The sequence below is a fragment of the Zerene cesonia genome, chromosome 17 (assembly GCF_012273895.1).
Source record: "Zerene cesonia ecotype Mississippi chromosome 17, Zerene_cesonia_1.1, whole genome shotgun sequence".
NCBI lineage: Eukaryota > Metazoa > Arthropoda > Insecta > Lepidoptera > Pieridae > Zerene > Zerene cesonia.
Genome location: NC_052118.1, coordinates 4138251 through 4162717, shown reverse-complemented (window position 1 = coordinate 4162717; position 24467 = coordinate 4138251). Strand labels below are relative to the sequence as shown.

The following is a 24467-nucleotide window of genomic DNA, read 5'->3' as shown; positions in this document are numbered from 1 at the left end:
TAAGTGTGTCGTCATCACGATAACGTTATACAGTATTATATCTTCACATAAACGGAGGCTGAGGTGCGTATATGCCCCTTGGCTATACACTGGTACACAACTTCTGTTCTGCCAATGTGAGATTTAACGCTGTGATTATTTGGTACGTGGGAAGTAGTGCAATTTGTAAACAAAATTTTGAAATAAACCCAAGTACCTACTAAATACGGTAGACTGTGTTTGCTATTAGTATATTATTATACTTTATTTACCAACTAATTTCATGATTTGATTTGATTTTATGTGCCTGCGTTTGCCTGCGCCTTTTCATGCATTAAAGTTAAATACATGTTATTATAAATATAAACCTTCCTCTTGAATCGCTCTATCTATTAAAAAAACCTCATCAAAATCTATTGTGAAGTTTAGATTTAGATTTAGGTTATCGACTGGAAAGAAGGAATGGACTGGGACGGGTGAGGAAAAGGAAACGGGCCTCCGGCTCCCCCACTACGAAACAAAGTGGCATGCCACTATTTCACGCCGGTTTTCTGTGGGGATGTGGTATTTAATTGTGGCAAAATTTAAACGTCTTTAAAAATTTATTAAGAAATCATTATTTATCTCACTCGTAATTATTGCGTACTGCAACTATAATATCCTACTATGTAAGTATATATATGTATGTAAGTCTATTTAGTTATGTTTATCTATTTATATATGTATGTACCTATATTATAAATATGTATATGTTATGCTTGTATTTATTAATATGTATATGTTATTATTATTATTAAGTCTTTTATTTTATTATTGTTTTTATCCGCGTTTCGTTATTGCCTTATTTTTGCTTACCCATTTTTATTTTTATATTGCTTTGTTGTTAGGGTTGCCTGGTAGAGATCGCTACCTAGAGATAAGGCCGCCCTTTGCGAATTTAATTTAAGTTTTTTTTGTACGACTGCTTATTTTTGAATTTTTTACGCAATAAAGAATTTTCATTCATTCATTCATACTTCCCCAGTGGGAGCTGGCCCAATTCGTGACGAAGCGTGCTCGACTCCCACAATGAAAAGCGACTTAGCTTTATACTATGGAGTGATTCGTTACAATTTGACATATCACTAAAAAGAATAGAAAACTTCAAAAATTTTATCACCGCTTACAGACTTTAAATAGATATTATCGATTTATTGAATATTGAGTCTTTACTCTATATATGTATACTAACTGTATGCCTCGGCTCCGCTCGGATAGACGTTTATCGTAAATGAAATAACATAAAGCATCTTATATTTTAAGTTGGATGAAACATGGTGTGCAAATTTGATTAAATCGGTTAAGTAGGAGTCCATCGCGGAACAAACGGAGTGACACGTAATTTATATATATTAAGATTAACATGTTCAACATTACTTATTTAAAATTCATAATTATATAAAGTAGTACCTACAATAGCGATTGACCTCCATGTCGCACGGACCACGGTGCTCTAGCTCCACTGTAAATCGTCATGTCACGGTCAAAGTAACCATGTTATTCTTTTTGGGTACTCATTGTACCCTCTACGCAGGGAGCTTCCTGTTATTGTACCCTAATAGCCGCGAAATTTAACATAGTTGGAATCACTATAAATGAACTTACGCAACACAAATTCCATTTACAACAGAATTTGAACTCAAAGAAGATACATTAAATGTTTTGACTGTAAATAAGTAATGAAATGGTGCGTTGGTGCAAAAAACGTTTAACATTATTTTTTTGTGTTATCTTGGTGACATCGAGGGTGAGCGCATCGGTGCTCAAAGATGCCTTAGAAGAACATTCGAAAGACCTATCGCATAATGAAGGTGCTGAATTAGTGAAACTGGAAAAACAGAAGGGCGAAAAAAATCATCACATTGAGAGTAATGTAAATGACAATCACTCCAATCAACATTCCAAAACCACTGATGATCTAAAATATTTGAAAAAAGATCACGATACAAAATCAGAATCAGAAAGTGATGAATATGGTGGATCAAACGTCAAGCAAGATCAAGCCGAAGACAGCCATACGAATGGATATAAACGAGGTCACAAAAAAGGGCATCATAAGCAAGGTTTTCAAAATTCATACCATAAAGATGAGTCTTCTAACAAAAGCACTTATTTTGATGATTTCAATGATGAAGGTGATCAATCCGCCTATAATAAAAAATTAAACAGTTACGATAACCGTGATGGTAGGAACTATAAAGGCTCTCACAATAACGGACACGAATATCTCCGCGATCATTATAGAGGCGGAGGTCATAGCCGACACGCCGATGTGGGCGAAAAAAGAATAGGTCATCAGGACTATGGAAAAAATCACTATTTACAAGACTTGGAAAACTACAATAAACATCACAAGGGTCGCAGCTATTACGACAGGGGTAATGCTCATGATCGTCACGAATACAAAGAGCCGCACGTGTATCACGCTCCACCACCACACCACGATCCTGGTTGGGACTGGAATCAATGGCAGGACAAAAGGGACTGGGCAGAGCCTGGTTGGGATGAACGTCGCGAATGGGACAGGAAATCTGACTGGGGTCGAGATTATGGCGGTCCTGGTTACTACGATGATCGCGGTATACGACACGATGGCGGTTACGGTCATGGTCCTTACCATGGCTATGGTTATCGATATGGAGAGTCCCGTTCTTCTCCAGTAGCTGAGATTCCCGCAGAAGTTCCTGCTAATGCACCTGTGGTTGCTCACAGGAAGCAAACGATAACAATCTACGAAGATCCGAGGTATAGTGGCAATGAAGGTGGTCAGGTAAGAAGGGAAGAGGGAGATTATATTCAACTTGACATTAAGCCAAGCACGCGCCGGTACGCAAGTTACGATGACACGTACTACAACTTGCCTGTAAGGGACGGAGCACAAGCGAGTACCATAAATAGATTAGTTTATAACTACAAAAAAACATAGGTATTAATTGCGTGTAACTAAGAAATAATAAATTAAACATAATCAATTGTAAACTTTCTGAACCTCGTGTAATTATAATCAATTACATTATAATTTTATAATTATACTTGTAGTTGGTGTTTTAGTTATTTCAAAACTTTATGTTATATTTTGTACATTTAATTATTTAAAAAAACGTTATTGGATTTTTTGTATATGTCTTATTTTAATAAGACGTTAATAACTTTGATATTACTTACCTAATACTATCAAGCGTCATTTTTAATAATAATTAGGCGTACAGGTCAAAAACAAAATGCAATTCAATAAATTATACGTAATTACGCAAATTTAATAAACAACTATTGCTACACATAGCTAAGTATCCAATACTGGTTATTAATTTACAACAGAAGCTAATCCATAATTCACTCGCAATGCGATACGTTGGTATATTGTATATTGATAGCAAACTAATATGCTGATATCCAAAATTCAGAGAAGCATGCAGATCAAATACAGGTACTTTGATGTGAAGGATCCTGGGGCAGTTACATGTCGGACGGATGCCCAATCGGCTGACATATTTCAATATAGCATCTGACACAGTTGAGTGGCTCGGGCATTGGAGCGTGACTGACGCGTACAAAATCGGGGTCGATAAATGAAGTTTCCAATATGGACCAAGCCTAATATGCTGTATTAGGCCGAGTTCAAATCGAAATTCTTATTCCTATTTGCAACTTTGGGGCCATATTGAACATTTGTATAGTCATCGGTTAATAAACTTCTTAATTAGTTTTTGTCCAACTTCAGCTTCTTAGAGGTATATTATGAAAAAGTAAACTTTTATAAATTAAATCATTTGTTTCTTCGTTCGCTTTTCATGTGGAAATGCAGTATCAACTAAATTTAATTTAGTTTTTCGTTACAACCAAATCAAATCAAATAAATAAATTTTAGTAAAATGCAATTAATGATTTTCTCAGCATAGGTAATATTTTCTTGTTATGAAACCTAAACCCATCGGATGTTAGCGGAGTGAAAAATAAATATTAAAATCGTTGATGGCTTGTTATGCAGTCACTTCTCACTTTGTCTTTGACAATAACACCATTCAAGTTTACAGATTAATTCCCTTTATTACTCTTTCGGCTTTAATTAAGGGAAGTCGTTATTGAGGCACTACCCACTCGTAGATATTTTTCAGTGCTTTTATTTGTAATTTAAATTTTGCAACCCTTCGCTGTGGTTCCGCTTTAGGGGAATAAACTAATTTAAACGTTAAGCTCCCGTTAAAGTCCTTATAAAATATATGTCCACTGCCGCCTGATGTGCAAGCTATTATATTTTATTATATTTATTTCATTGCGTTTTATAGATTATTGTTTGAAATCATTTCACTGTTATAAACTATTATTTCTTTATGAAAAAAAATGACATAGAAATTATAAAACGCTTTCTAAATATGTACTTGGTAAGAAATTGATGAACTGTATTTTTTTAATTATACGAGAAGAGAAGATACGAGACGAAAATATATACCACCCGCGTACTCCCGTTCTCGTGGGATTTCTGGGATAAAAACTATCCTAAGTCCTGTTTCCGGGTTATTTTCGCATTTATAATATTATAGTAAGGTACAAAACCAAAAAGAAGCCAATCTGCAATTTTAATATATTCATCCTCTTATGTTACTTTGGGATAAATGAGTAGTAGCTACTTGAGTATTGCAGCAATCCTTTGTAATTTCCATTCAGTTTTGGGAAGCGAGGAAAAAATTTTAATTTACAATTTTTCGTGTACCCCAAAGTGAATATGCAATTTTTCTGGAACTAGGAAAGTATAAAACACATTTTGAGGGCCCCAAACAAATCACAAGTTATCATTTTAAAACAAGTTGTAAAATACATAATTACCTCGTAGTTCACTAATCGAATCACCCATTCTCTTTTTATTAGACTTGATAACGACTTGTCTTACACTAAAGCAATTTCAGAACGACACCCGAATAACACGCCAATAATCGTTAGTACCGATTGGAAAACAAAACTGTGATTATGGGATATTATCTTGTCGCTTTTGTCCTTGTTTGGTTGGGGTTTATTCCTATTTTCATCTCTTTCGTTTGAAAAGGGGAAGTACGATAGAGTGACATTACTTTAACGAACTTTCGATGGGTCACGACGGTTCGGAAAGCTTGTAATAAGATGATTAGTCAATATATATTTGATGCGTGTCTATTACATTACGTTTTGTAAAAATTTGTTACATTTGATTTATTTGTTTTCAGTTGCGAAAAACAACTATAACTAAAGCCTGGATACAATGAAAAGAAGGAGAGTAAATGTATCTATATACCTATTACATTATAGATATGTTTATATCTATTTTTACACACATTGCTTATTTTCTGATTAATTATTTACTGTTGATTATATATAAAGCAGAAGAGTTTGTTTGTTTTTCTTAATAGACACGATCGAACCAATTTTCTTAAAAATACTCATACCCATATGTTAGCCAAAAAAGTATGTTATTTCAACATGTTTAACTTGTTTGAAACAAACCAACTACAGGGTAAAATAAAATCTTTTCTCTTAAAACAAAAATAACAAGTACGCGTATCAAATTAAAGATAGTACCAACATCATGCAGACAACAGAAGAATTAGAATTAAATGCCAATTCCAAGGAATGTAATTTTATTAATAATTGCGTCAACTCCCTCATAGCCGCAGTATCGTGGAATCCCGGCAGAACAATGAAGTCGCAACTCGCTTATCTCCGACTTTGTTTATTGTCTGAACTTGCCTCAACGGCCGTTTTGTTACAGATTTCCCGACAACTCAGTTTAGATGAACAAGTTGGTCTTCTTTTGTGGAAATACTTATACTGTACGATACGATATCTTTTATCGATCACTATAACGATTTATTGGTATAGCATTGTATAAAATACTTGCTCATTATTGAAGTAGTGATTGAATAATTTTCCTCATAAGTTCATATAGTTGTAAATGAGGCTTATGCTGCGCTTTCACAAGTTAAATAATAATTTAATATAAGGTTATTAACACCTACAAGTGTTTTATATGATGTCGTATTCCCTGTTCAGTATAAATATATATAGATTTGATATATATCGTGAGTACATCGTAGCTTTTAAAGCGTTTCTGAAAGGGGTATTCGTTCATTCGTGACGAATCTTCTGCCTGTAGCTAACTAATTGCTATGAAATATACCGCTCCCATGAGATTCATCACCCCGCATTTGTTTGAATCGAAGTCGCTCGTGTAAAGCGCTTTCAAAATTAAATTGATGCAATTCCGACTTTTCGTAGAAATGAGTTGCTGAAAAATTCATTCATTTTTATATTGTGAAGGGTTAAAATTCCTCGGCTATTATAAAGAAAATGCCACATTTACAGTCTCTTTAACATTTATAAGAGTTCTTTTTGTGCGCCTTCTCAGCTATTAATAAGAATTCTTTTGTCAAACATTATTTAAATGAAATAAGAGGGAAGGAAAATAAATTGGTTCTTAGGATTCGGATCAGTTTAAAAAATGTTAATCGTTATGACCATAGCAAATATTACCAACTTACCTAATATAAGAAATAATTAGTAGCACTGATCAGCAAAATATAGTCACACATCATTATCTGTCCATATTAATAAACATTCTTTCGCTTTTGTACCTGCAGATTTATCTACGACTACTCGTATATACATATAAAAGCCATAAAAAGATGGGCATCTTATTCGATAAGACTTCAGACCATACTTTTGTGTTTAAATGTCATAACAGTTAATAAATCGGACTAATACTAGAGGCATATTAACAAAAGCTAATAAAGTAACATCGGGCTGCGCCCGTCCATAAGTTGTTGGAGTTTGTAGTACAAGTGTTTGCCAATGGCGCCGCGCAATATGTTCAACAAACAGCCTTCAGGTAAGTTATGGCGGCCCTTGTGTGCAGTTTTGCTTATTAACGAGACCAACATGGCGGACGCTTGATAAGATTTCGGTTTGTCTTGCCAGGCATTCGTGCCTTGAGGCGGTCTTCGAGCATTTGGAGTTGAGGCCACTCTATGAATTTACTGGGAATATGCTCTACTTTACTGGTGTGTAATATTTACAATAAAGTGGAAAGTAGGTATAACCATGGAGTATAACATATTCCAGTTTCACGGTTAAAATGACATCATTTCACATCACATAAATTAAGTGCATAATTATCAATTTACAAAGAAAACACTGCAAAGGTTTATGGATTTATAAATGATAACTAATGACTAGTGTACCTCACAAATCATAATAAAAACAGACCTCATATGATATAATATACCTTTCTTTAAAAGTATCTATACAAAATATAATACCGACAACGGTAGAGTATCTTTTCATGTGTTCCTCGCATACTACGTAACGCTCGCATAGCTCCAAGGTGGCTACGAATCGCTCGACTGCTTTGGATAACTACTGATGTATGTACAGGAATTATAAACAATTCCACACCTACGACGCTCTGCAATGCAAGTAATTTCATAGTAAATTTCTCGTAGAATTGGGTAAGTAGGTACGTAACCCTTACGCATAAATCACATATTGAATAGTTCTCATATAGGAAAAACTTACAGTAAAATATAAATTTTATTTTTTAAATCCCAGAAAAGTATACAAAAAATGTACATAATAAGATTTTTTGGTTTTAAATAAATATGTATAATATTTTTGTGTGATTTAATATTTTAATAGGCTAATATGTATAAATCTTATGATGTGATACAATATTAATTTCTTTAATATAACGCCATGTAAAATTAATAACATTTGTAGCCAAGTATTAAAAATTACAGTTTATAATTGGACACATTATTTGTATTACTTTTAAGGATTGCATAATTATATTCTTTAGCTAGATTTGTTATTTTACTGACTTCTACCCAAACGCTTAAGTATGTAAATCTTCTTAGAGAAGTTTAAGACGTAGCGTCGAGTTATCTCAAGAAAGTTAGATATTTGTTAATGCCAGGGGCTTTAAACAATATATGTATGAGCTTAAGCCTACGGCTAAATTGCCTTCAACTTTTGTATCACATTAAGCGAACGATATTGCTACAATGCTATATAATTAGTTTATAAATAATGGTTCGTTTGCATTAGATGACTAAAAATAATTTAAATCTCATTGACCAATCAATAGTTGTGTTGTTTTTCTAATTTCAATTTAAAGGGGTCAGACTTTTAAAGGGACAAGTGTAATGTAATTTTTACCTATCAATATTTAGAAATCACTAGCTTTATTCGTACACACTTATACTAAACGTTACACGTATCAAGTACGTTGAAGAGTAAATAGACAGTCAGAAAATCTCACTACGATATCTTGTTCCATAATATTAAATTCTCTACATAAAATGAGTGTGTAGCTGAGAATTATTTTCACAAAACAAGCACGCCGGCGATTTATTTAATTACATCATAACGCCATGATCTAAAATTAAATTTTAAGACCTTTGGCGCGAGAAGATATCGTGTTGAGCGCGGAACGAATGCGCCCATTTCTCATTTAAACCAAAACTTAATAACCCTACTGGAAACGCAATAATTAGGAGCGTTCAGTGCGAGATTCGGGAGGGAAATAAATGAGTACCATTAGGAGACGCGTTAAGATATTTCATTCTGTTTGAACAAGACGTTAGCGGGAGCAACCGCGTTGTTCTATCGCGAATTGTTCCCACGGACTCTGCCAAAGAACAATATGTTTTTGGGGTTATAAAAGTTTTCTCTAAGAGGCATACACATATTGTGTGCGGAAACAACCCAGTTAGCTTCTTTATTTTGAAAATACCATATGGTTTGGTTAAGTTTTACCATATGGTTTAGTTAAGTAAGACATCTAAGTATGCATTACAATTAGAAATATAAAATGTAACAACACAAGGCTTTATTTGATAAGGCAATCTGAAGGTTTTAAAAAAAAAATGGAGCTCACATTATTAAAGTGTAATGAAATCTAAGAAGTCTCCAAGAATAGGTATCAAGAGATGTTAATATTTAAATTAATCTTCGTATCTCAACGTTCAATTATAACATTACTATGTACATTGTACACTGTCTTCTGCATCTGCAATAGAAATTCTTTGCTCTACACACCTGACAAATTACCATCATTCGGAAGCAATCCGCACGTTTGTTTTTGTTGAATTGTGGATGTTTTTGCGTGGCAAGACTAATGTGTTACGTAATCATCCTCACAACACTGTTACTTACAGTCCCTTATTTATAGCAACGTCTTGAAAGAGCTCCTTTTTTCATATTGATTGTTTGTAATGGTTACAAACCTTTTGTTTACATTATATACAAAAGTTTTAAGATCATACTTATATCCTACTAATATTATAAATGCGAAAGTTTGTAAGGATGTGTGTGCGTTTGTTGCTTTTTCACGCAAAAACTACTGTACCGATTGCAATGAAATATGTTACGTAGATAGCTGGACAACTGGAATAACATGTAGGCAACTTTTTATCCCGATATTCCTACGTGATATGGACTTACGCGGGTGAAACCGCGGGGCGCAGCTAGTATTATTATAAGATGCTATATATGTTCTTAATTATTGTAATATTGAACTGAAACAGTAAAAATCGCCCATTTTAAATATTTCCAGTTTTGCATTTAAACAATGAAATTTCTAAAAAAGATTGAAAAGACCAAATGCATGTTGACAAGGGCACGCGATTGCGGCGGCGCCTACCCGCGCAGAAGCGACCTGTTTGCCTCGCAAATACCAACCCAACTATTGACAGAGCCTATACCCTTTTATTCATATGAGGGATGTTCTGATTTCATCGATAATTTTTTGCGGAGAAAGACAATTTTTTCCTTTGCTTGCTGCATTAAAGGACAAATGCACTTAAGTATTGAGTCAGTAGATATAACTATTCTTTAGCAAGCAGTATTTCAATATTGATTTAAACTGTGGTATTGATTTTTGGTTTGTATCAAGACTTTGTGCGGGAGATATGGTTATAAGTTATAACCTAATAGGCTGATATCTCAGCTTAATGATGAATACAAACATCCAAACACAACGAGTTCTTTAAAAGGCTAAGTAACAAGCACCTTTATTGCATACCAAGAAATACATTCATTGAACATCCATTTGCACGGGTGGCATACATACCTGGAAAGTCCCCAATTCAAAGCACCAACGGAGCTGAAGCTTACAGTCCATCCATTCTTAATGATATGTCAAATATGGTGCTAGTTATCAGTTCGGTAATTGGTCGAAGAAATATCGATACTAATGTTATATTTTTATCGACATTCAGTCACGTCTCCAAAAATCGCGTATCGCGAGTCATACAGATCGCGATGCGTAGAGCGTATCGAACGTGAGATTTTTTCACAAAAGGCTGCGGTGTCAAACGATACACATAAATAAAGGGGTATTTATTTCGATACATATCCGCGATGTCGATTGGATACCAAATTTGAAGAATTTTAAAAATTTAAATGAAAAAATATAATGAAACTCTTATCATACTTATTGTTTGAATAATGAGTTTTTAGTACAAATTTTTATCAAATAATAATTGAATACCTATTCAACTTTGAAATAACTTACAAATGAAGATTAGGTAGGTATTTCAATTTCTTATTTTTTAATGTCAAAATGTTGAGTTAAAATAAAAATATGATTTTAAATTGATTATATTTTAGGCATTTTGATATAACTACCTAATACTTTGAAACCAGAAAAACAATGCTTTTTATTTTTTCCACTCCGATACCATTTCAGGAAGTCACGTTTTATTCATATATCAATAAAAATGTGTATTCGCGGATTTCTTCAGTTGTTGGGAATGCGCGGAGATGCCTACAAAACTAAATTATTCAAAATAGATGCTACGTGTCTATGATTCTAATATGCTTCTTTCTGTCTGAACTGTATTCGCAAACTACGGACGAATTATTTGATACTGTTCTTAAAAAATAAAACATTTACAACACTATTTAAATAAAACATTAATTCGTGTGAATGTTAGCGAAAATGTTTTAACTTTTTGAGGATTGAAGTGATCATACTGCAAACATTTACTCACGTATTCGAGCAAACTGCAAATAATATTTCACAACTACAATAATAAACAAGTACATGGGTGACAAAAGCGCGGTATAATCGGCATCCGACAAAAGGGTTGTAACATTTTATTGGCCGCAATCCGAGTGAGTAAACCTCGAGATAGCACTCCTGCCAACAATTAAAGGGAAAAGATACAGCCGCGAAATTTTCCTTGATTTTCGCCTGGTTTGTATTATGTCATGTTGTGTGGGATACTTTTTATATGTGATATCAAATAATACTTTTAAATGGTATTTATAGCGTATGATGTATCAAACATATTTTTAAGATTGTAAAAGAAACGAATAATAGCTGTAGAATATTTAGAAGTATATAGGTACAGCGTGTCAGCACGACAGAGTTGTAAATTATACTCAAATAGAAAAAGTATTAAAACCCCTTTCATACGATATTGAACCACTGGTGTTGCAATTATAGCAATTGCCATAATTACAGCCTACATGGCCGTCTGGAAATTATTCAGACTAACCGGAAATTATAGTTCTGATTGCTACAGGTGACTTGTGTGTTTAAAAATCCCAATTGAGCCGTTAGCCAGTTATTAAGAGGCTAATTTAACAACGCTTTTCTGTTGCTGTTTCAGCTTTAACAGTAAAATTTAAAATAAATTACAAATAAAAACACATCTGCTTTAGAAGTATATTTAATGTGATGTTGTGTTTTGGTATTTAATACGTCAAGAATTTTATTGATTAGACATTTAAATTGACAGGTTTATATTGCATTTTCATCGAAGGTTCTAATGACATAAATCAAAATCATTCTCTATCTACTAATATTATAATTCAAATTAATTGAACTGTTATCGAAAAACAATTATTCGGGTAAGATAATCGTTAACAAAGAGCGCATTAAATCAATTACCTTCAATAAATTCGGATAAAAGAGGCAATTTGTATGAGCGAGGGCTAATAACGCTAATTTTAAGTGAGCTTTGTCCGTGTAATAAAATTTTATCAAACCCAGGCTGGGTTGCGATTTACCCTTTGATTGTGTTATTAAATGAATTATGACAATTAAAAATGATTGCTTCCATTATGATAACTGCTATATCTCTATATCATATATAGTCTTACACGTAAGTCATTCATTTATTTTACGAACTGGTTTTTGTTAGTTGGATTTAAATTCGGAGCGAAACAGTTTTTAAGTTAGTTGGTTTGTACTTAGTTGTTACTTTTTACTTAGTTGGTTTGTAAACCATCATAGATGAATAAAGCTAGATCATAATAGCTATGTTAATGTATGTTATGCTTCACGAAACAAATAAAGTTATAAATAACGATATAGAAAGAAAATGTATCTTGTTACATAAATGGAAGTTTATCTCAAAAATAATGAAACAAAACCCTATTTGTTCATTCGTGAAATGTGTTATAATTATAAACGAGAGCTTTCGAGCGGGGAATCTTTTAACTCCATGTTTTCCTACAGGTTTTCCTAATGAATGATTTTCACGCTGATGATTTCCTGTGTTACCCATGGGCACCCCTGTAAAGTGACACGAATTTCCAATAGAATTAACTTACAATAGGATGGGTCATTGACTGGAGTACTTATACAAAGGTATGATCATTACCTATGGATTTACATCTTTTTAGTTAAATTCATGGGTTTAATTAAACATGAATAGTGTACCACTAATTATTATTCGTATCATTATATTAATTGCATATTTACTTCTCAAAAATACGTTTATATATCTACCTACGCGACTGTTCATTAACAATCTTAATTAGTAAATGGTTTATACGGTGACTATGAAATTTTTGAGAGTATTAATTTAAAAAATATAAGACTTTCCCCTTCCTACAAATCATTTATCGCGGAAAAAGATAAATATTCAAGACTAAGGTAATTAATAGACCTCTTTTTTTGAGATGTTTCATGATTTGAAAGGCTTTCATTGTTTCACAATGCCTTTCGTATATTCAATTGACTAGGACTAATTGAGTACTTAACCGTAGTTTCAGAGGAAAGAAAAACATAGAACAAGTGTTATTTAATGTAGGATGTAAAGAGAAAAATGATTATTAAACTCTGTGACATAATATCATCGTAAACATAGTTACTTCAAGTAATTGCAATGATAACAATTAATCAATCGCAAATTTTAAATAAGTATATAATTCTAATATTAGATATAAAGGTACGATAGGGGAATACGGTTGATGATTTTTGGCAGTGGATCCCCGAGGAAGGTTCTGGTAATTATGATTGAGCACAAAATGGATAAAAATAAGGTGCGGTATTGTTTCAGACATAATTAGGGTTTGTGGCCCCGGCGGGGAGCCGCGAACTGCAAGTCACACGACTTAACGCGAAATCTGTGTTTTCTCATCAGTTTTTATTACGCATTTCCTCGTATTTTTATGCAACGTATAAATGGAATCGTATTTAGTATTTTGAAAGGTGTTTTTAACAATAGAGGTGAAAATTAATCTTTACGTATCTTGCTTTATATATTCATCTATCTGATTTTAAGTTATATAGACACATAATTTAAAATTTACTTTTAAACCTATGGAAAATTAAACTTTTTGTAATTAAAAATTCGATAAAGTAATTCTTACTTGAAACGTCTCCATTAAACATGCCAAAATTAATTAACATCCCAAGTTTCGTCGCACCACGTTCTATAATAACATGCAAGGAGCGTCGATTATGAATATTAATATGGCGGTGACACTCCAGGTTAGCGGTTTGACGTTAATTCGCACAGACTACCATCGCTTCACGGTTTACTTTACTAATATTGAGTTATGCTAAGCACATTCTTATTTAACATAATTATTTATTGCAATATCTTGTGACATTTGCGAGTAAAACGTTCTGCCTGTGTCTTTTTAAATCTATTGGGAATTTATGCTATCAGCTTACAATACGTGTATTGCACTATCGCATAGTTGAAGATTGCTTGATATTAAGCATTTTTCTGCCTTAGCGATGAATGAGGGTTCAAAATTATTAATTTAATTACAACTTTTCTGCAGTGTTTTTGTGCGAAGGAGTTAACGTCTTACCCACGTTGTGAACTTGGCTTAATACTGCTAATTCGAGCTGAGTTAAATCCTCTCGCTTCGATCCTCATTGCTTCGTAGATAAAGCCATAATTAAGGGCCTTCTCGATCGATTAACTTAAGCCAAGTTTAAATAGACGTTAACTCCAACAGAAAGGTTTACTCCGCCGTGAAATGGCATTAGGTTTTCTCGCGTTTTATGCGACTACAGACGAGAGACGAGTCGCTAAGAAAGGGGGATTTTATGGGAGATTGACTTAATTAGTACCCTCGTAAATTAGGAGAAGTATTTTTGAGTGATACGACTTGAATGGATTCGGCTAACACTTTCTTCACGGGATTTGAAGTTAAAATGGGTCATATTGTTTAACGAGATGGGTTTTATTGTCTAACCCTAGAAAAAAAGAACGATATTAATTTAATATTACGTTGTAACTTCAACAAAAAAGTACCATAGCCAATGATTAACTTGTAACACCGTTTTCTGTTACAAGTCTTACAATTTATCGTGCATATATTGCAGTGGATTGCGTTTCGTGTCTAACATCAGTTAGAATGACTATAATTAAATCAAGCATACTTCCTAACTCGAACTTAAATATTTTAAGGTAGCCTACGACAGGCCGTTTCCTGATCCAGTAGTTACCATTTATTTATACACTTCAGTGTTGGGTATTTTGTCGACCAAATTCGATATGAAGGAAATAATGTTTATCGTCTATTATATGCTTTTATCTAAACCACATTATATTTAGTGTGTTAAAAGTGTCTGTGTGGGAATGCTCGAATGGAGTTCAACTAAACAAAATTGAATTTGAAATAGTTCTTTTCAATATTTAGCATATACTAAATAGTTTTATGTATTGTTATATATAATATGATTTCATTATTTCTTTCATGTCTTTAAAGTTTTTCAAATTTCCTATTAAATTGAAACGAGTTTCGATTTAATCATATTGTTTGTGGATGTATTGATTATGTATACATTTATTTACTTCATACTTTCCTCCTATTTTGTACTGATATTTCACACATTGAGTTACTTGGATGAGATCACAGTTTAGTGATAAGGCCTCCGTACTGGTCAATTTCTAATTATTTTTTTTAATTTTAAGGATCTATTTGTGTATCAGTAAAATAAAGTGTAAAAAATAAAATAATTTAAAAACAAAGTGTTACATGTTGAATTGCACAACCTGCACCTAAGGTACAAAGCGTTTATTTTATATGACCTATCCATTGTTTATCGATGTTATCGATATCCACTCCGCCATCCCAGCACTACAGCACCTCTTGCGTGACGTTTACCCAACCATCCCGACAACATTATGAATTGCCTTTCGCGTAAATGCTGAACGAAATGTCAGTTTGACCTTATGCTAAGTGGCGGAATACCCCTGAATTATTTGACAAGCTTATGTTTGATCTTTATGAGGTGCCCTTTGCGATGATACCTGTCAATTTGACATGAAAATGTTGATGCATATTTCATAGTTATTACTATAGGTCACTGTGAATAATTACTGAGAATTATTGGTTGTGAATTGGTTAAATGACGAGTTTGTCACGTACGCTATAAAGTACGAATTTAGTATTATAATTGTACACGAAATATAGAAATAATTATGGACGAATAGATGATATTGCATAGATTTTTAGTATTTGGTATTTGAATTTGAATCATTTGTAATTTGAAATGTACGTACCACATATAAAAGACTTAATGCGTATGAGGCCCTATTACCATTAAATAATATTGAAATATTTTATCAAAAAAATTCCTTCGAGCCGGATTTGAACCAGCGACCTATGGATAGCCATTAATTACCAACTACAGTCCACCGCTCTACCAACTGAGCTATCGAAGGTGCATTGATATTGGTAAATTAAACATACTGTTAAAAGAATAAATAATAACAGGTGAAAGGTGCCCTCCTCTTATCACATTTTGTTCACAATACGTGACGTTTATCGCGATATTGCATTATATAACTAAGTCATCAACAGAGTCATCTTTTATTGGAAAACATGGGCGTGTTTTTTACTGATTTATTTAAAAATGCTACAAATTAATTAAACTTATGAGTTATCAAAATAATGGAAAAATAAGAAATGTCTAAATAAACAATTGTTTATCTATAATAATATTTTTAAGCTCAAGAGTTTGTTTGATTGTTAGTTTAAACGCACTAATCTCAAGAACTACTTACTGGTCTGATTTGAAAAATTCTTTCAGTGTTAGATAGCCCATTTATTGAGGAATGCTATAGGCTATGTATTTACCACGGGTGAAGCCTCCGCGGATAGCTAGTTGAAAGATAAACATTAGGATATCTTACAATCCTTGTCGGTACTATCATATCTTATTCTCTCATTTATCTTCTCTTCTTATCAATAGGGTATCAATAGAATTCAAAGATGGAGGTTATTAATTCGACTGTATTTTGTCTTTCTTGTATTATGACCTCATATTTTTTCTAGGTTAACCGATTTTTGTGATTCTTTTTATTAGAAAGCTGGCTCCCATATGGCCCCTTTTTTGTTTAGTCCTAGTAGTTTACATTTTGTCTAGTTCTAATTATTTTTTTATTATTTGAAGGCAGCTTAGTTTTTTATTAAATTAATTGTGTTATAAGCTGTGTAAAATATGAACGAAACATTGCTCAAAGGTATAAGTCATGTAGCCTGAACTTATTGTTTAAAAAAATTATGTGCATCAAGAATAAGACCCCAAATAATTTTTTTTTCGTTATTTAAAACAATTGTGAGCAAAAGACTCCTTCGAGCCGGATTTGAACCAGCGACCTATGGATGACAGCATTAATTCCTCTACAGTCCACCGCTCTACCAACTGAGCTATCGAAGGTATGTACGTTATTTCAAATATTACATATACATTTGTATTTGTACCAAAGTAAAAGTGAAAGGTGCCCTCCTTTTAGCACGCACGATTACGAATGTGATTAAAGTTCCAATAGGTAATATTATGTTGCATTTGTTTATAAATGTTTGTGAACAATTTCAATATATTATTATATGCAATAATTCAAATACTTTAAATATTCATCTGTTGTCAATTGTAAGAATCGTTTGTCCCTACATTCGTACGTAGGTGCTTTTCTTCATATGCTGTGTGAAACAGCAATTATTGTCTGTAAAGTAATAAAAACACATTCCTATATAAATAACGCCACATAACTGCAAAAAGCAAGAATAGTGTTACTATCGAAATATTTTGCGGGTAGATGTAAAAAATCCTTCGAGCCGGATTTGAACCAGCGACCTATGGATGACAGTATTGGTTCTTCTACAGTCCACCGCTCTACCAACTGAGCTATCGAAGGCTTGTCTGTCAAGCTAAATTTTACGTATAAGTATATTACGAAGTGCGAAAGTGAAAGGTGCCCTCCTTTTTATTACTTACAAGGTCACCAATGTAGAGTAGAGAAACTAAGTGCATAAAAAAAAAGTTAAAATTCTCTTATCATCAACTTGATTATGCAATGGACTGCAAATATTTATAACAATAATATTGTTCTTAATCCGAGAATTGCTTAAGATAACAAAAATTATCTCTGTCTTTTCGTCTGTTCCTTCGAGTTGCTTTGGATGGTTAAAAGTAGGTACATAGGTGAACAATTTTTCATCGATTTGTTATTATTGATCTTGTATTATAGCTAAGAACGAAAAGTGAAGATTTTTTTTTATTAGTTTGGGTAAAAGATTCCTTCGAGCCGGATTTGAACCAGCGACCTATGGATGACAGCATTAATTCCTCTACAGTCCACCGCTCTACCAACTGAGCTATCGAAGGCACGGATACTGTTTCTAAATAAACGTTTGTTTAACGAGAACCTAAGTGAAAGGTGCTTACTGATTACGAGTATAATTATGTAATAATTCACTGCAGGATTTCAAACCATTATTTTACTTAATGTTCGTATATTTACTGATTACTCATTTGTTCTTGGTTCACTGTTTGTCCGCATCCAGAACAATAAATAGAAAGTCCACTAACGGGGTTTTACAGTCAAGACTAGAACCGACGTATTTATTGAGATTTTCTGTTGCGAAACCAGTATTTTTGATATTGTCATTTTATAAAATAGAAATATCATATTAAACAGAAAGCCAATATTTAACGTTGAAATACCTATCTTATTTAAAAACAATGTATTTATGGACTTCTTTCAAAGGAGATTTTAAAGAATGTTTGAGGGTAGATGTAAAAATTTCCTTCGAGCCGGATTTGAACCAGCGACCTATGGATGACAACTATTTCTACATCTACAGTCCACCGCTCTACCAACTGAGCTATCGAAGGCTTGAAGGAAAATACTAATTTAGCGTATTCTACGTAAGTAGGAGTGAAAGGTGACCGTCATTACGTGTGATAGTTTAGTTAACTCATTTGTGTGCTCATACAAGGGAAATATAATGTCTGTTAGTTATATTATCATTATAAAAATGTTTTTTTTTTTATCTTTTATTTTATTTATAAAGTAACAGTGTGTGATTTTTTTTCGACAGATCAAGCAAATTGTCTGGTGGGCCACCTTGTACTAAGTATATGTTACAGAATGTAATTTATTTAAAGTCTGTTACTGTTTTTCGTATAAAAAAGCCATTAACTATGTACATTGTAGCTATATAAAACATAATAAAATATAGTTTATTTCGCTGAGGAGTAACGTTGCTCGTTTGCTGCTGGTGCTAGCTTTTTTTAATTTGTCAAGTTATTTTTGAGTTTTATACTAACATTAAAAAATTTAAATCTTTGCTATTTATACTATAAGTGTGAAACATAGCATATATTTTTAATATGCAAAAAAAATTCCTTCGAGCCGGATTTGAACCAGCGACCTATGGATGACAGCATTAATTCCTCTACAGTCCACCGCTCTACCAACTGAGCTATCGAAGGTATACATAACAATGTAAAAAGCGCGTAGTTTTTTTTTTAAATCCAAGGTGAAAGGTGTAAGCCAGTTATCATGGAACAGAAAACTGATAAGCGATCTGCATACACTTTGAATAATAGGGAAATAGTGCGGCAATTTTCTTATTTAAATTTGCTTAAGAAGTATCTTATGTTTTGATTAAAAGAAAATTGGATATTTTTTATATTTTCTATACCTTTATACTTTGATTGATTGATTTGTTTACTATACCAATACAATCATGGAACAAGGCAGAAAGTTTTTCTGAGAAATTCCTAAACAGATTAATAATTAAAGAAACTAACAAATTAGAATGCTTTTCAAAATCAGTTCACAAACTTAAAAACTTATTTATAATATTAGTATATAGATAAATTATGTTTTAAATCTGTTTTATTGCTGAAGTGGATACGTAATCATAACTCTTATCTTAAATAGTTGCAAATTAATTCAAACCGAAATTCAACTAGCCGCAGAGACGTAATCTCCCACAAGATTACGATTGAGCGGATTTTACTGCGTCTTGCACCCCGGTGCATGGTAACCCCGAATATTCTTACATTAACATATTAATTGGAAGCGCTCGTATGAAGTAAGCTGCTTTGAAATTGTCACGTGAAATTATATATGCGTTGTCTATGTCCGATTCGTAAATGCTTAGTACAGGATTAGAAAGTTATAATCGTTGATGATGAATTGAATTAAATATTATATATATTCTATTTACTGTTCTTAAATAAATACAATATTTTAATTTGTAAACTGAATGAGTCGTAAGTATCTATAAGCATAAATATATGACGTTAATGTTTATTAACGTTATAGATCTAAATCTAAATATAATATATTTAATATATAATATAATTTATTTTTATTAATTTTCATACGCCAGAACTATTGATCAAACACGTTCTGTTTATACAAGTTTTTGTCAGACTTTCGCGTATTGCGTAGCAAAATATACAATAAGCGGTCGTATTTATCATCTAACATGCATTTTTCATATAGCCAGCAAAGGTGATGAAGTAGATTTAAACTGCCACTGGTTCTGCGCTTATTCAAATAGCTGCTTTATTTTATCAGTACGTATTGTACTCAGAGACACAATGTCACGACTGTATAGGCAAGTTGCGACAGTTTCTGAACAATAATAGCAGTGGGAACGAACTATTTAGCTAAGTTTGCTCCGTCAACAGAGGGCGCCACCGCGCCGGAATAATTCATTTAGTGGCAGTTAACTTACGAGATCTACGTCTACACTTATGTCTCCGGAGTCACGTCTGGCGACGTCAATTAGATTTTCTACTCCTTTTTGCATAGAATGTGATTATTTCCATACTGTAGGTTGCTTCGATAAAAATTAATTTATGAAGGTTCATATTTAAGTCACGAGAACTTGCTCTTATTGAAGATACCTAGTTTCTATATTATAGTAATTGGGTTTAAATTGGACGTAATCAATAAAACTACATTTTACAATCCTCCTTCCCATTAGAATCGAATTTCTGTAAATTTAATGCTTTAATACATTTTGGGTGAAAGACCGTCAAACATTACAACAATATACAAATTTTAAGGAATATAATATGAGTATGTTTTAAATAATGTGATAACGTTATTCAAAGTGTAAACCAATTTATTATGAACCAGTTTAGCTGTAACGTTAAGTAACATAATGGCGTTATATCGCGTTGTATGTCACTCGAAGCGAGTACTCACTAAACCTCTCTGACATTCACTTAATTACATAGATTACAAGTTGACATTTTCGTTTGCCACTGCGATTTAAACTTGACTGATATGGATTACGAGTATCCATCGGCTTAGCGTTTATTGAGTTAGTCGTGCATCGGATATCATATTACCTGTGTGTTGTTCAATTAGTTTTGGAATTTGTCCACGAAAAACTGTTACTTCCGTTAACATCTAAACTGGCGATAATGTTTCTAATATTTTGTGTGTATATAATCTTTAGCACTTACCTACAGAAGAATTATAAAGTAATACTAATGCAACATACAGTTATTCTGGACCTGGGTCCAATCTAGACAAGAAAATATGGGTTTAACAGGACAGTTTTATAAAAATACAGATAATCCACATAACATTAAAGAACAGAATATAAATAGTTCTAGAGAATTTTGAAATAGGGTTTTCAATGATAATTACATCCAACCAATAAATAAGTTTGTTTTTATACCTCATTTTAAATAGATATCAAATTGTAATTTTACGCTATTCCGTGAATAGGACAATGAGCTGTCACACGGAAATATTAATCACAGTCTGAATATACTAACTCATAAGAACATGTCACGGCTTTTTAATTATAACAGCAGTAATGATCATTTTTCATTCTTAATTGCCATTTTCATATGGCGCGCTTACATTTGTATAATCATCATTTATAAAGTAAACAATTCGGTTTGGGTTTGGAATTTATTCGAATGACATGTTTTTGTTCCCTCACGGAATATCAAAATCTAAATAATGACGGTTTAATTAAATACATTTGGTATTAGTAAATACCAAATGTATTATTTGATTAAATATATATGCGTTAGATTATAGATACTATACGTTAATGTTATTATGTAGAGAAAACACCAGGAAATGTTATGTTATGCATTGCTTACACTATCTACGTACTAGTATATAGTATTTCTTTTTCAACTATAAGATTGTAAAAAGTTATTAATCTTTTACATCACCCTCCAGTAACATTTTACCAATGGATGTTCTATCCAGAACTCCCCAACATTAAGAAAAAACAATATAAATAATAGCGGATAACGGCAAACGATTATGCTTCAAACTTAATTTAATACATGAATATATTTACAGATTGTTTGGCATTCGCACCACAGTCGGCGTCTAAACAGCGAGAGTGCAATAAAACAAAGCACACGATAATCCAGCGAACAATAAAACTCGACGAGATCTCGTACAAAGTTACATGGATCTGTAGTCTGGAGTTTAGTGACGTCACTTCGCTTTCATATCACGAGCTCCTGTGCCTCAACAGGCGACTGTATGCCGCCAAAGGCCTTTTAAGTAAACAGGGATGTCTACATATCGATAAAGACTTTTGCTTCTAAGAAAATAAAAAACAGCTCCGGGGTTTAACTCGCATTACCTGGGTTTTGGAATTGTTTCAGTTAGTTCTCGTTGTATTTGTTTAGAATAAAACCTGTTCTAAGTCCTTTTTTAGGTCTTTGACTGTCCAAGTTTAATAAATATTGATTCAGTGGTTTAGGCGTGAAGTTGTGAAGTAGACAGAGTTACTTCCTCCTTTATAACTACTTAATTTATAATTAATATTAAAAAGTAGTGATAACCAAATAAAAACAACTGTTCTTATTCTATGAATTACTGCGATAATATCAGTTCTTTACCATATACTGGTATATAATAAGGTATATAGGCATTATTTATGTCGTAAATATACGCAAAATGTTATTTAGTTTGTTAAACTAATATGGTATGTTTAATGTACAATTCTGTTTAAAGATATCGATACTAGACCACAACTCAATGTCTCTGAGGTAGGAGACACAACACCACCTGACTCCATTATGCTATTATAATATTTTGCTGCTTTCCCTCCTGATGTCTTCTTGACGATGCAGTGAATACGAAATGCGTATTCCTGCCTCTCGCTTTGATTTTGCTCCACAATATTTATTGACAATTTTTCTACATTTTGGCCACATTTGCTTGTTCCTTAAAGTTTATATGCATTTTTACTACTTTATAATCGGTCACAAAATGATACCAGGACTGTATATTACTATGAATGTTATTAATTATATGAAAACTAGCTTTAATGATTGAATTAACTAAATTGTTTTGCTTCGGAGTGCACGTAAGGCAAATATTTAATCCTGGATTCTAATAAGGATAATAAAATAACCTCATGAAATTATTGTGTTATCACCGACCCTTGATATATAATTGTACAAAGATTAAATGAAAAGGGTCGGTTTAAAGAAGGTCAAAATCGAGTTTAAAGAAGTCGGTTGCATACATACATATAAACAAATTGGTGAGACTAATATAAGAGTGTTAAAAAGATAATCCGTTCAACATAATTACCCTCAACGTATCATGTAAAATTAGGTAGAGTCTTATATATATCACAATGGTAGCTTTGAGTACGAAGTATTGGTGCAATATACATGTTTTATTTATATTTCTAACACACAATATTTTTACTATATGATGTGGTTCCTTTTGCAATAGCGCACGTAACATCAACATCTATTTGTACTGCAAATAGTCATTTTTATTGCTAGGGTTCGAATCCGATGAGTTTTTGTTTAAAATTGCATTTTAATATTTGGTACGCGATACGCGAACGACACGCGCGATGACAAATACGCGATCTGCCCTCATGAATGACAATTGAAGAGATGTTTTTATAAAGACGACCCGATTTTTACGTTTATTCCAAAGAAATTGTGCCTATAAAAATGGCGTTGAAATGATGGGTGTCGTTTTTCACTGTCAACGAATTATGCGACTTTATGGGGCAATTGTGTGCGAATGACAAAAGTGTTTACTTCGCTACGTGTTTCCGTATTTACTCTTTAATACGCAGAGATATTATAGTTGGGGTATGGGAATTGTTTCAGTGAGTCTAGAATTTCCAGCGATATTCCAGGAATCTACTCACATGCTGCATGCAATATTGGACAGTTATGTGCAGAATATCGGTTTCACTCGAATTTATTTAAGGCTGTGTGTGACTCGAATTTACAATCTTCCTGATTACTTGAATATGAATAGATTAACGTATCCATCAACGAAAATATTAAAATAAAAAATGTCTTATCAATTTCTAACTCCGGGGCGTCGCTGTAATTTCAAGCAAATGTACAGTACAGACTCAATTCATAGTAAATTAATAAACATTACAGTCAATTTTATGAAAATAGCCTCCCATATCCGTTGATAAACATCCACACTATTCACAAATATTGAGTCCCCTTGCCTCGACGATTGTACTAAGAGCATATACTCGTATATTAAGCTCAGTGAATACATTTGATTAACCTGACTAGACAGGCATCATTGATTTACCGTGGCATCTACTTTAATCCTAGCCTAATGATATCCAGCTCTGGATTTGATCATTTATGCATAATAATTTAATAAGGTTCTATTACCTTGTAATTAATTGGCTTATAGTGTAATGTTCTAATTGGCCTATTTAGTGTCTGATGGTTGCATAATTTGTTTTAATTGGATAGCAATTAAAATTGGATCGCGATTTAATTATTATTCTGATACTTTTTTGTTACTTTGAATTTGTCGCATTATATATATATATATATATTTTTGAATGGGAAGTTATCTTATTTTATTCAACTATTTGAAATGAATTTTTTTTATTAATAAACGCTTAAAGCATAAAATTGTCATTGAACA

At 32.7% G+C, this 24467-nt stretch overlaps 6 non-coding genes across 6 annotated transcripts; all 6 read right to left on the bottom strand.

Moving 5' to 3' along the window:
* Positions 1-15876: 15876 nt before the first annotated feature.
* On the bottom strand, positions 15877-15965 carry Trnay-gua. Its single transcript is given in 2 exon segments — positions 15877-15912; positions 15929-15965. It is a non-coding gene; the product is annotated as a tRNA-Tyr (tRNA).
* A 909-nt stretch (positions 15966-16874) lies between these two features.
* Positions 16875-16963, bottom strand: Trnay-gua. The gene is given in 2 exon segments: positions 16875-16910; positions 16927-16963. It is a non-coding gene; the product is annotated as a tRNA-Tyr (tRNA).
* Positions 16964-17352: 389 nt separating this feature from the next.
* Positions 17353-17441, bottom strand: Trnay-gua. The gene is given in 2 exon segments: positions 17353-17388; positions 17405-17441. It is a non-coding gene; the product is annotated as a tRNA-Tyr (tRNA).
* Positions 17442-17822: 381 nt separating this feature from the next.
* Trnay-gua lies at positions 17823-17911 on the bottom strand. The gene is given in 2 exon segments: positions 17823-17858; positions 17875-17911. It is a non-coding gene; the product is annotated as a tRNA-Tyr (tRNA).
* Positions 17912-18331: 420 nt separating this feature from the next.
* On the bottom strand, positions 18332-18421 carry Trnay-gua. Its single transcript is given in 2 exon segments — positions 18332-18367; positions 18385-18421. It is a non-coding gene; the product is annotated as a tRNA-Tyr (tRNA).
* A 511-nt stretch (positions 18422-18932) lies between these two features.
* Trnay-gua lies at positions 18933-19021 on the bottom strand. The gene is given in 2 exon segments: positions 18933-18968; positions 18985-19021. It is a non-coding gene; the product is annotated as a tRNA-Tyr (tRNA).
* Positions 19022-24467: the final 5446 nt, after the last annotated feature.